This window comes from Dryobates pubescens, chromosome 6 (assembly GCF_014839835.1).
Source record: "Dryobates pubescens isolate bDryPub1 chromosome 6, bDryPub1.pri, whole genome shotgun sequence".
In the NCBI taxonomy this organism is placed as follows: Eukaryota; Metazoa; Chordata; class Aves; order Piciformes; family Picidae; genus Dryobates; species Dryobates pubescens.
Window position 1 is genome coordinate 24,283,529 of NC_071617.1, and position 12,590 is coordinate 24,296,118.

Consider the following 12,590-nt stretch of genomic DNA (forward strand, 5'->3'; position numbering starts at 1 on the left):
TTTTATGCAGCAGCTTTCCTCTGTAACTTACAATCTTTGTGAATGATCCTTGTGACAGCAAGGGCAGAAGATAAAAACATACTGCCCAGTTTGCTTCAAGCCTAGAGCATAGCCCAGGAAATTCTTTAAGGGAAGCTGAAATACTTCCCAGTTGTACTGCTTGCTGATGTAGAACAAAATCTCTTTGCTCCCTTGCCTAGCATGAGAACAATCTATAAGTGCACAGCTTTTCCTGGTGTAATGCCCGATATCACTTTCTGGGGGAAAGATAGGAGGGACAGTTCAATTGCAAGGTCATCCAAAAAAACCTCTTAGATTTCCATCAAGGTCCTTGGTAATGTCATCCTCTGAGAACGTGTGATGCTTAGCACCTGAGAGAGATACCTTCCCAAATCCTCCTGCTCTGCCAGTCTCAGGGGAAGGATGATCCACACACTGGGCTTCATGAGCACAAGGGTCAGTACAAGGAATCATGTATGACTCATTGAATTCTGTGTATCATGAATGCCTGATGAGACAATGCCCAGAGACAGACCGTTTGAATCCTTAACTGACTCTTACACTGCAATTCCTTCCCTGCATTGTTTTCTTGACCTACAAATACCCACATTCCTTAGCCTGTTATGCTGGACCAGGACTGTGTACTCCAGACCTGGTGGTGGGGAGTGCACCCCTTTAGTATCTGCAGTGGGTATCAGGCTGAAATCTATGTACCTACCTCTCCTTCCCCAGCACTGCCCAATTTCCAGCAGAAAAGACAGCTGTTGCCTACGTTTAGTTACTCCTTTAGTTCAAGCTGTGGTGTTCACAGCCTGATAATGTTGCAGTGATGATACTGGTCAGGAGAGGGTATTCTCACATGGCACCTAGGTCAAGGGAAAGCAGAAAGTCAATGTGAGTGTGTGTAGCTGCCATAATATGCTGCCTGCTTCTCTTCCTATTCCATGCAGAAAGCATTTATTAAAAGCTACTGCTCGGGGCTACTAGCGACCTACACAACAGGAAGACCAGTTTGCTTTGCCTTTGGTTGACTGCGTACTTATGTAACGTCCACATGGAATTCTTTTGCTTTTCCACTTGCCTCTTGGGACCTTAAAATATGAAGCATCAGGACTCACATTCAAAGAAAAGTACGGTAGAGGCAAAACTCTCAGTTCACAGAAGAGGTGCTGAGATGAGGTAGCCTGCATGATTCTAGTACTTCTGCCTTGCATACAATTATAGTCTTTATTTTTCCAAACTGGACTCTTCAACAAATACATCTGACCTCCACTAGAAACCATACAGGGTTTTATGTCTCCAACACTGTTTCATGGCTTAATTATTTCCTGAAAATGACTCTCCTTTAGGTTGCTTTGAGCTGCCAATTCTAAGATCTAGTGCCTCTAATTCTTGTATTGGGAAAACCCCAAGCTGTTCTTACCAGCCTGTGTGTGCCACTTGTGACTGAATATACTCCTGTTGTACCTCCCAACAGCTATTTCCCCTTCAATGTCTTTCTTAAAAAAAAAAAAAATCTCCTCAATTTTAAGGAGCTCCTTTCTTGACATTCAGTGCAACTGCCCACATTTTTTAACTTCTGCAAGGATCTGGTAGTACAGTAGCTACTGCACAGCAATATTTTGACAGTTGCATTTTGAACCAGGCCCTAGTCAAGTCAGGGGATGCTTTTCTTCTCACCAGCCTGTGCACCAGCTGCTCCATGGAGAGTCACTGATTATCTGCAACAGCTGCCGTGGCCCTACAGTCTGATTCTACCATGGGGTAGCCCCTACCTCACATTTCTGCCCTGTTATCTGCCTTTACAGCATCTTAAATCTCCCTCAGCAGCTTGCTTGGGAAAACAAAAATAAATTTCTTATTCCAATCGGAATTTTAGTTCATAGGTTTGAAATCTAAAATAACATGTTAATTTGTTAGAATTATTTTCATCCCTTTTTTTCCCACTTTGCTATAATTATTACACCACTGACACTGTCTACTATCTTTCCACTATTGTTTGTACCTTAGTATTCCATAGTTGCCCCAAAGGATTGTCCTCAAGGGCATCAGAATTAAATTCTTGGATTCTGTCATTCTCACACCACTAAGCAAGAAGTGACTCTAAGAAACTAAATTAGAGCTGCACACAAAGTATCTCTGGAATAGGAGTAACTTCAAATTAAGTATTTATTTATCCAACTAAGAATTTACTTGATTACAAACACGGGCCTTGACAATTGGATATTATAGCAAATAAATAATAACTTTAATTATAAAGGGTAACATTGTTAAGGTAAAGAATAAATTAAAACACTTATGTATAAAGAGTCTACAAAGAGATGTAAAATCTCTAAGAGCTGTGTGCAGAAGATGGAGTGTACACCCTGATGTTAATAGAAGAACACCTCGGCTCTATCTCAGAAGAACAAAACATTTGCATAGATGCAACGGAGAAGGCTGGTTTAGGTTCTGTGCCAACTTGGGCCTATCTGGATTTATTTTTTACTCAGAGTGACTTAGGTATTTCAGCTATAACTTTTAAGTATTAGAGAAAATAGCACTCTATTACAAGTGAAGATTTTCAGATGAATACATTGTCTAAGCTCACTGTAGGTAATTAAGTGTAATTATTTTTGTGGAAATATATACAACTAACTTTTTTTTTTTTTTTTTTTTTTTTTTTTGGCTAATTTTGATTAATTTTTCCATAGACTTGGCCTGGAAGGACGTAGCCAGGGGACAGGCTGGGCCTGATGGATCAGTGTCAAGGCAATGAACCATGTCTCTCTGGCTAGCCCTGACACAGCTGAGGTCCTCTGTAAATAGAGGTCTATTCGCTAACTGTATTCTTTATTACCAGCACTCTTTTGGTGCATTTATCTCTTTGTGTATACCTTTTTGAGCACAACACTGGCCTCTCTTAGCAGCCTTCAGCACTGAAAACCCTTTATGTGTACTTTTCCCTGTCTGGATTTATCACCTGCCAAAGCATCATTCAGCCATTGTGCCATCCTGTGGGTTCTTCCTTGTTTAATTCCCATAGCAGAAAATGTTAAGCCTACAGCACAGCTACTTCAAGTCTTTGGGCAGTCACAGTCAAATATATGCCACGAATCTCATCTTTCTATCCATCCTGAGTTTTGTACTGGGTACTCCACTCAACACTTCCCTTCAGTTTGATCCTTAGCATAAGACTTGTAAAATTCTGCAGAGATTGGAAGCCTCCTACCCTGCTTACTCAGAGTCGCTGCAGTCATTACTTTCTTCTCTTGGCCATGATCATGAGGTCATGTACCTACCTACTGTAGCATTAGGATAACGAAACACTGCCAAGAGGATTGAACAAGCTTTGAGTGCCATTGCTCATCATCAAACACAGTGTCTGTTTCCCTGTTAGTATCTTGTGTAGAGCGACAAGAGGAAAAGATGCAGAAAATGCCTCCAAGTAGTTTTACCAAAGGCTTCAAAGACAAATTAGTGATAGCATGTCAGAAAGCAGCAGCTCCCTCAACACCTGTTTCAAAGCACATGCTCTGAGGCTCAGCTGCAGATTAGAACACTGTGAAGGTGAATGCTGAGGGAAATAACATACAAAGAAAACTATTTTCTCTCTTGTATGGAACAAGCCTTCCACCCTATTTTCAGATAGGACATATACAGTATTCCCTACTATTACTGTTTTTTTTCAGCTGCTAAAGGAAAGAACTGTCTGAAAATGTAAATATTTATCATTAATAATTTTTTAACCATGGTTTTTATTCATTTCAGTAAGGGTGAACTGTAAGACTTTCTTCCCCATGATAACATTTATCATATCTTCAAATTTCATGTCAGTACATAAGAAAATTCCAGAAACCTCTTCAAGACAGTTGTCAATTCCATGACAATATGATGTATATCTCTTAGCACGTTCATTATCATATTTACATGTGCACTGTTCATTTAACTCAGGTTCTGACTGAGAAAATGGTAAGGAAAATCTAGGTTACTTCCACTGACTCAGGTAGAGATATTACAGATTAAAAACTGTGCAATATGGCAATATCTTTCTTGCCTTGTGATCTATGCGTCCGATCTATTATTATAATCTAATGCGAATCTCTAACTGAACCATTTATACAATGTTGCTATTTGGCATTAATCCTATAATAGTTTAGGGGGGTTTTCATACATATACATATTGCTATCTACTTCAGCAACTTGTGAATATAAAACATATTGGAAAATGGGGTATCAACTATTAAAGAAACAGATTGTTACTTTTCTTCTAAATTAGTTTATATGTAACCTTATTTCTTGTTTGTCTACTTCAGATGTCTTAAAATGTTTTACAGACAAATGTAGTGAAAATGAAATGCATATTGAGAAAACATATAATGTAGACCCAAATATGTTTATGAACATGGCTATGAAAACAAATGTGTACAATGAACAGAATACATAAATATATTACAGCAAAAGAGGGTGATAGAAGAATTAACTGAATAAAGCACACTGAGTATTTTAGTCCTCCACAAATAGTACATTATGTGAGAAATATCTTGCATAAGTTCTTTCCCCTGAAAGGAATATGAAGAAACTGTAGATTGAGCCTTGATGCATTCAATAAAATTGGTAATTTTTCTGCAGTGTATGAAGTTTGTTACATTTTAAGTGGGATGCAAAAACCGGCATTTTCACTTTAGTGTCCTTTAAGTACAAGGGTAAAAAGTAATAATTCACACAGAAAGGAAAAATGAAGCAAATCATAAATCCATCAGCTACCTTGTGATGATCAAGATGGAACAGATGACAATTCACTGCTATACACAGTACTAATTATTTAGGTGAAATAACTCTTGAATTAGAAAAAGGAAAGTTGTTTCAGAATAAGCTTTGTTGGCAACATGGACAGAGTGCACCCTTGGCAAGTTTGCAGATAACATTAAGCTGTGTGGTCTGGTTGACAAACAGGGAGGGAAGGGATGCCATACAGAGGGACCTTGACAAACTTGAGAGGTGGGTCCATGACAACCTCATGAAGTCCAACAAAAGGCCAAGTGCAAGGTCCTACATCTGGGTTGGGGCAATCCCAAGCACAAATACAGGCTGGAGAGTGGCTTGAGAGCAGTCTTGAGAAGGACTTGTGGGTGTTGGCTGATGATAAACTCAACATGAGCAAAAAAGGTGCACTTGTAGTCCAGAAGGCTAGCTGCATCCTGGGCTGCATGAAAAGAAACATGACCAGCAGGCTGAGGGAGGTGACTCTCCCTTTCTATGCTGCTGTTGTGAGACACCACCTGTAGTACTGCATCCAGTTCTGGGGCCCCCAACACAATAAGGACATCAAACTATTGGAGTGGGTCCAGAGGAGGGCCACGAATCTGATCAGAGGGCAGCCTGTACGAGTTAGGGATACTTGGCCTGGATAAGAAAAGACTCTGGGAAGAAATTATAGCAGCCTTCCAGTATCTGAAGGTGGCCTACAAGAAAGCTGGGAAGGGACTTTTTACAAGGCTTTGTAGTCATAGAACAAGGGGGAGCAGCTATAAGCTGGAAGAGGGTAGATGTAGACTAGGTATTAAGAAGAAATCCTTTACAGTGACGGTGGTGATATAATGGAACAGGTTGCTGAGGGAAGCTGTGGATACCCTCTCCCTAGAAGTGTTCAGGGCCAGGCTGGACTGGGCCTTGGCCAGCCTGGTCTAGTGGAAGGTGTCTAGTTGGAACTAGATCATTAAGGTCCCTCCCAACCCAACCCACTCTGTGTTTCTGATACTGTAGTAACTAGCAGTCATTGTGCTCAGCCCCTCCTGAGAAAAAGGTTAAATTATGAGATTATATTTCAGAGTATTTTAACACTGTCCTACAGTATTCAGCTGAGAAGTACCTTTAAATATGGGTAAATTGATAATCAGAAACATTCCTATCTGCAAAATGTAGTTTAAACACAAAAACGACTGATAAATAGCTCCCGACAATATTTATCCAGGGATTTAGCTTTAAACACAGAGGAAAAACTGTGATCCAGAACCACCGGATCCCTCAGTTGTTAAAGTTTCAGCAAATACACATAAAATCGAAGTCACAGGATTGGAATCTGCAAGCTTTTACTTTATAATTTTAAAGGTTATTTGTATTTACAATGTGTATCTCAGTATTTCTACAACTCCATGGCCATCCTTGCTGTGTTGCAACTTTGATTCACTGTTAGGTTGATGTATATGTAGTAGTACTGTAGATGAAAATAGAATTTCAGGGGTTTTGCTTTCATTTAATATCATTTAACAGTTTCCTTGGAGGCAGCGGGGCCCACGGCGGCGCTTACACCGTTGCGCACCTACGCCAACGCCAACAGGCGGCCCAACGGCCGTCGCCGCGGGGCCTCACAGCTACAGCCGCGTCACTTCCCTGGACCGCCCCCGCGTGCGCGCGCACAGGGTGGTGGCAGGCGATCAGTGAGCACTCCCAGCACGTGCAGGGCCAAAGGGTGGGGGCCTGGAGCGGGGGAGGAGGAAGGGGCAGGGGGGCCCCGCCCACTGGACGGTAGCGGCAGGGTTGGGGTCGCATCATGTGAACGCCGCGTCCACACATGACGGTGGTCACATGACCGGGAGTGGGCGGGAGCGAGTCACATGACAGGCTGCTAGTCGCCGGAGCTGTCTGACGTCCCAGTGCAGCCGTGTCTGCCTGGCCCGGCCCGCGCCCATGGCACCCGCTGCACCGATTACGAGCCCGGCTCGTGATGTCGCGCTCGCCCCGCTCTTCCTCATTCTCCTCTCGCTGCCCCTTGGGCCAGGGGGAGGCGGCGGGGCCACCGCGGCCCTGAGCGACGCATACCGGGACCTGTGCAGGTGGGCAGTGGGGGTGGTCGGCCGTGCGGAACACGTAGCTGTCGCGGAGGGCCTTCCCGCGGGAAGGACTGCAACCGGCTAAGTGCGGAGCGAGGGAGATTATCCCGGTGCTTGTTCTCGTTCCTGCCCTCCGTGGGAACGCATGTGAACGACTAGGAAGGGTGGGAATTCAGCCCGGGAGCCTGTCCTGGCGAGCCCTGGCCCCAGGGCGGCCCCAGCAGGGCTTTTGGTCCCCTGTTCCTATAAGGGTCAGACCAGGAACGTTGTGGGAAGAGCCGGTCGCGGCTGAGTGTGCAGGTTTTCCCAGGCACGAGAGCAAGCCTGATCTGTGCTGCAGCGCTGGGAGGTCAGTAAAGCTGCTCTCTGAAGCTCTTCAGTGGACTGACGAGTGTCAGCAGGCTGGAGCCGTCGAGCAGTTCTCTGTGGGACCTCCTCATGTGAAACTTTGCAGATAAAAGAAGTCTTCAGGTGAGAAGGTGGGCAGACTTGCTCCCTTCAAGATGCCTGTGGTCAGGGCTGCTGGTTTGTATTACTGTATTGGTTCTGGTGTGAAAAAACCTGAAGTGGTTTGGAAGAAACATCACTCGATAGTTGCCTTTTTAATAAGAATATTGCCAAATGCCATTAGGTTACTTAAAAGCAAGTTAAGAAAGCTTTGAGAAGTGAGAACTGCTATGTGGAAATAGCACTATTCTTCATGTTTTGGCATGTTACTACTCTGAATTTAGTCTGACAACAATATCTTGTTAGTTTTAATGTATTCATTATTTGGCTGGAACATGCAGCAGTACCTGCAGGAATACATTACCACAATCAACAGCATGGGACAGGCACCAATGTAACACAGTGAATGTAGCACTGCAGGCAGAGCTTGGATTACTGAAGGGAATGGGCTTGCTTTCTGGTGGGTTCTGAAATTTGATATTGGTAAATGATGAAAAATGGAAAAAGTAGGTTTGCTTGCAAGGTTAACCCATGAGGGTGGCAAAAAAATAGTTTTGTCAGATGACCACCATAATTGTAGGCCTGAGGATGAAACAAGAAACTATTCTGGAGGGATTGTAACTCCTCTGACTCAAATATTTTTTTTCTTTTAAATGCCTTATGCTAAACACTGCTTCTGTTTTGTGAATAACATCAGATCCTAGCAATATCTGTCTTGGTTTTGTTGCATATCTGCAAGGAGAAATATTTGGGAGCACCACTGAGAGACATACAGTCTCTTTTTGGACGAAGTTTACTTAAGTTAGTTTTCTTTTGCTGGTTAGTGAAAAATTAATTGTGAGTAGATAGCATAACTGGCTGTTCTCTGTTTAAGATCAACTGCTTCAAAAACATGCATTTGCAGCTGTGCCATGTTGGGAAAAACTGCTTTGAAGGACTAGCAGTCTAGAATGGATAAAGGGGAAAACAAGAACTTGCAGTCTGACAAATGGGAAGACTGCATGCAGATCATTGCAAGCACAATTGCAGAAAAGCTACCGTGATATGATTAGGTAACACAAATGCTTACACTACTGTCTGGTATCTCAGCCAAAAGGTATAACATGGGTATGCAGGCCAAGTGCCTGACCAATATGTTTTTGCACTGCCTTAAGCCACAGTTTTTATTTGTTTTACAACTGTTCTGACTTGTGTGTGGCCCAATAGAGAGGCTGCTGCAGCTTCACCGGTCCTGTCTTAGAGCATGAATGTCAAAAGCGGGGCAAGGAAGGAAAACATTGGGGATTAGAAGAGGTACTGACTCTGTTCTAAATAAGAGCAGAGTGATACCAAGGTTAGGACAGCTGTCTTGCAGGGAGGAAAAAAGGTGTCAGAACTCTTTTGTGCAACAACTGTGGCATGAAGCTATGTAAACCTGAGTTGGTGGGTTTGGTGCTTGTTTTGTGTAGCTGAGCTTAGTGGTAGTATGCTTGGGCAGTCAAAGAAAAAAAGCTTTCCTTCTCTGAAAATTTGTCAAATGTCATGTCTTGTAGTGACTGGTTTTGTCACACTTTCTCCTTTGTTTTTGTGCTCTGACAGCTGTCTGTTGTTGTGTAACTTGAAGTTGGAAATCTCTTATCTTTCGTTTAGAGGTGTTTCCAGGATTGCTGCATTTTGAGCATCTGGGAAAGAAGTTACTGGCCAGTTTGTTCTATTTCCCTATTTTTTTTTTCCTTCTTCCCTTTGCATCTTTTATGTGACAACACAGGAGAAAAAACTTCAGGAGCTAGTGAATTTTATGAACTGTTTTAAAAATGTCTCTACTTTAAAAACCAAAGAAAGCTTGGCAATTTGAATTCACCTTCCAGGTAACATGGGGGAAGTTACAACTTTCTTTCTCTTGTAAACATTCTCCAGGAAACATTTTGAGTGTGATGGCAGAGCAACAAATGCCTGAAACTGCCTCTGCCTGCTGTTCTGCTGTTCATCACATGATTGCTCTTATGCAGAATTTCCAGTTTGGGATTGTAAGCCAACTTTACATTTAATAATAAGACAACTCCTGCAGTTGACTGTATGTACAGTTTAGCGAATTCAAACACTATGTTTTCAGCTTTTGTTGTGAAGCCACAACTGTGCTGTTGTGTGTGTGTTCAACTTGGCCTTCGTGAAGAAGTGTGTTCTGAGTACAGAGAGATGACCTTTAGGTGAACCTGCTCAACTGTGTTAACTGCTGTGACATATTTAAGTGGGAGAGGTCATAAAGAAGTCATTACTGGACTTATTTGTATATATGCATGGTTGTTTCACATACCTGGGAAGCTGCCATTGTAAAGACTTAAACATTTCTCAACACAGGAGCTTCTTGCATGCTTGAACTTCAGATTTCTATCCCTTTTCTTGTGGTCTTTAAGATGGTTTATGGTGTGGCATGGAAGACCAAATGTATTTGGGATGGAGAAAGCTGAACAGCTTGTCATGCACATAATACGTATGCAAGAAAGCTTGCCTGAAGGCATTTGCTGTATGTGATGGTTGGAATAAGTGGCAGGTAACCCAGAGCAGAGCGAAGCATGAAGAGGACATTAAAAAGCTCTTGAAGTATAATGATAGCTTTGTACCTTGTGGCATTCAAGCTCTCATTTTCTGTAAGGAGCTTTGACCTAAGTTTCTTTACCATACATATTTGTGCTAAAATGTTAGTCACATCTAACTGATTTCTTTTGTGGCAACAAGTGGATCTGAGTTACCAACTTCAGGTTCGAAGTGGTCATATTGGTAATTGTTCCTGAGCCTGTCTACCTGTGATCATGCTGGTGGAACCTGCTCATAAATGCCTTCAGGTATTAATTTGATCTCTACAGTGTTCTGATAACTGAGGAGCTGCTGGGCACAAAATTGTGTGGATGCATAATCATACACAGATCTGCTTTCCAAGTCTGCGGTTGTCTGTTACCCTGTCTCTGTGCTGGTCTCTCCGCGTAACACCCCTTCAGCAGAATAAGCCTCTTCAATGTGTTCCTCAGAGAGGAAACATCATCTTTTCTAACCATGATTTAGAGCTGTTTGGAGCGGCTTCTTCCTAGCAGTCATCCCTTGGGTAAGAGTTTGAGAACTGAAAACTTGAGCATGATTTTAAGAATGGTACTAGTAGTCTTTCTGGTACTTTGTTGCATTTGAGATGGTTTTATAGTGCTCAGACCTCAAAGGGGCTCGGGCATGGGTACATCCGTGCTGTGATAGCTGGTAGCCAGCTGCGCCTTGTCTGACTTAGGTGACTGAGGTACTGATTTGCAAAGTAAACTAGACTTTCTAATGTTCATCTCTCTTTTCCCTTTTTCATGCTTTCTTCATGAGTTGTTTCTTTTCTTTATTAAAAGAATGCAAAGCTGAACTTGCAAAAAAAGCAAAACTTGCTGAAAAGTAGTTTAATTTTCTTTTTCATGCTGTTGCTTCAGTGTCTTAAAACCAAAGCTAGGTAGCTGGAGAGGCTGGCCTGCAGGCAAGGTTATTCCCAGTAACTTGTTTGCAGCTTGGTTGCACAACTGCTTTTGACAGTGGCCTGGGTTGGCACTGCTTCCAGAAGAGGATCCTCCCTGCCCGCTGCCACTGGTGCATGACCAGGAAACTGGAAGGTGACTGGGCTCAGTCCCTTCTCCACAAACATGTGCATGCACCTGTTTTTTGCTGAGTTAATTTGGAGAGAGTGCGGTTCCTGGATCTAGCTTGTGTCAGATGCTGAGGCCAGACACATGCAGGGGAGGGGAGAAGAGGAGAGCGCGACCTGGGCAGGGGTTGACATGGGTATATGTTTCAGGCCTCTCACTGTGTGATAGTCCATGGTTGGGTTTATCTGGAAACAGCTGGAATCGCAATATGACTGCTAAAACAACCAACAGTTTTAGTCAGGGCAGACACCATCTTTGAGCCCAGACCTTGAACTGCACCAGAAACAGTTGCTTGAATGGTGACATCCATGCTGTAGTGGCTGTATTAAGCTCCCTGGATAGAGGGTGCATTGTATCCCACCCCATGACCAAGGCTGTCACTTTTTAAAGCTCTTGGTGTAATAGCTCCCTAAAGAAGCTCACATGCCTTGAGTCTGAGATAGCTTAAGCCCTTCAAACAAGATAACTTAGGCCAGCCCTAATGAAGGGGAAATTACATTAGGTATCAACACTGGTGGAGGTAAATGTTGAGCAGCTAGAGGAAGCTGGCCCATTGCCTCAGCCATGGTCAGGTTGGGCAATGTGATTGCCAGCAGATTGTTTCCATTGTGGGATGCAGTTGAGATGTCAGCTTGTATCTTATTGGAAAGTAGAGTACATGCAAGTTGAAACTATTTCCAGGCTCTGACTTTGTGCCAAAAATCTTACTTGTGAGAGAAACAATTCATGCTTTTGCTGTGAAAGTGTATTTTGCATCTCTCTGAGAACAGCTGCTCAGGCTACATCCAGCTTGCTATTACTCCTAATGAATAACTTCTGCTCTGCTTTTCATATCCATTTGAGAGAAAAAAAAAAATCCTTTGAACTTTTTGAGAAGCAATACTGCTCTGAAACTGCATTAGATTAAACATAGGATTTCTTATTTCCTTTCTGTGGACTGTTTCGAAGTACTCCTCTGCCCTTCCTGTCCAGAGGCCTTTGAAAGAGTGGAGGGAACGGCTGGTTTCAGTGACTGCTTTCCTAAAACACACTCATCTTGTTTCTGTTTTGCTTCTGGCATGTGGGAGAATTGACTTGAAGATGTTGATTTCCTCTGCTTTATAACATGGAACTGGGAAAGCAGATTCCTTAATCTCTCATAGAGTGATAATTCTGGACGTAGATTCTCATTCAGTTCACAAACACTTTAATCTGCAAATTCTCTAAAAACCAACCAAACAAAAAACCTAATACCAGATACAGAAAAGTGCTTTAGCTTGTCATAGTATTACGTGTTTCCTTGATGTTGTCTTAAAACCAGTCAAAAAGGAGTAGTGGAACCCTTGAGAGTTTTTCAGTTAAATGCTGACTTTCTGGGGCTTCCTTGTGAGGTATTCATCTCCTGCTGTTTTAAGAGCCTTTAAAAGTAGAGTCAGGTTCTTCTGATAGTGGTTCTGGTGGCTTGCTTTTTTTTTTGGGGGGTGTGTGTGGAGGTGTTTGTTGTTATTGTTTTGTTTGTTTGTGTGCAATTGTATGTTGTCAAGCTTTCTTTCATTCCTGAACGTTGATTATTCTGTGCTGTAGCTTAGTTCACAACCTCACCCTGCATCAGGATTGCCTTTCTCCACTTCAGAACTGATTAGTTCTCTGAGCTAGTTTCTTGTGACTGTAAAATGTCAGCTCCTTCTACTTGTGAGAAAAGAAT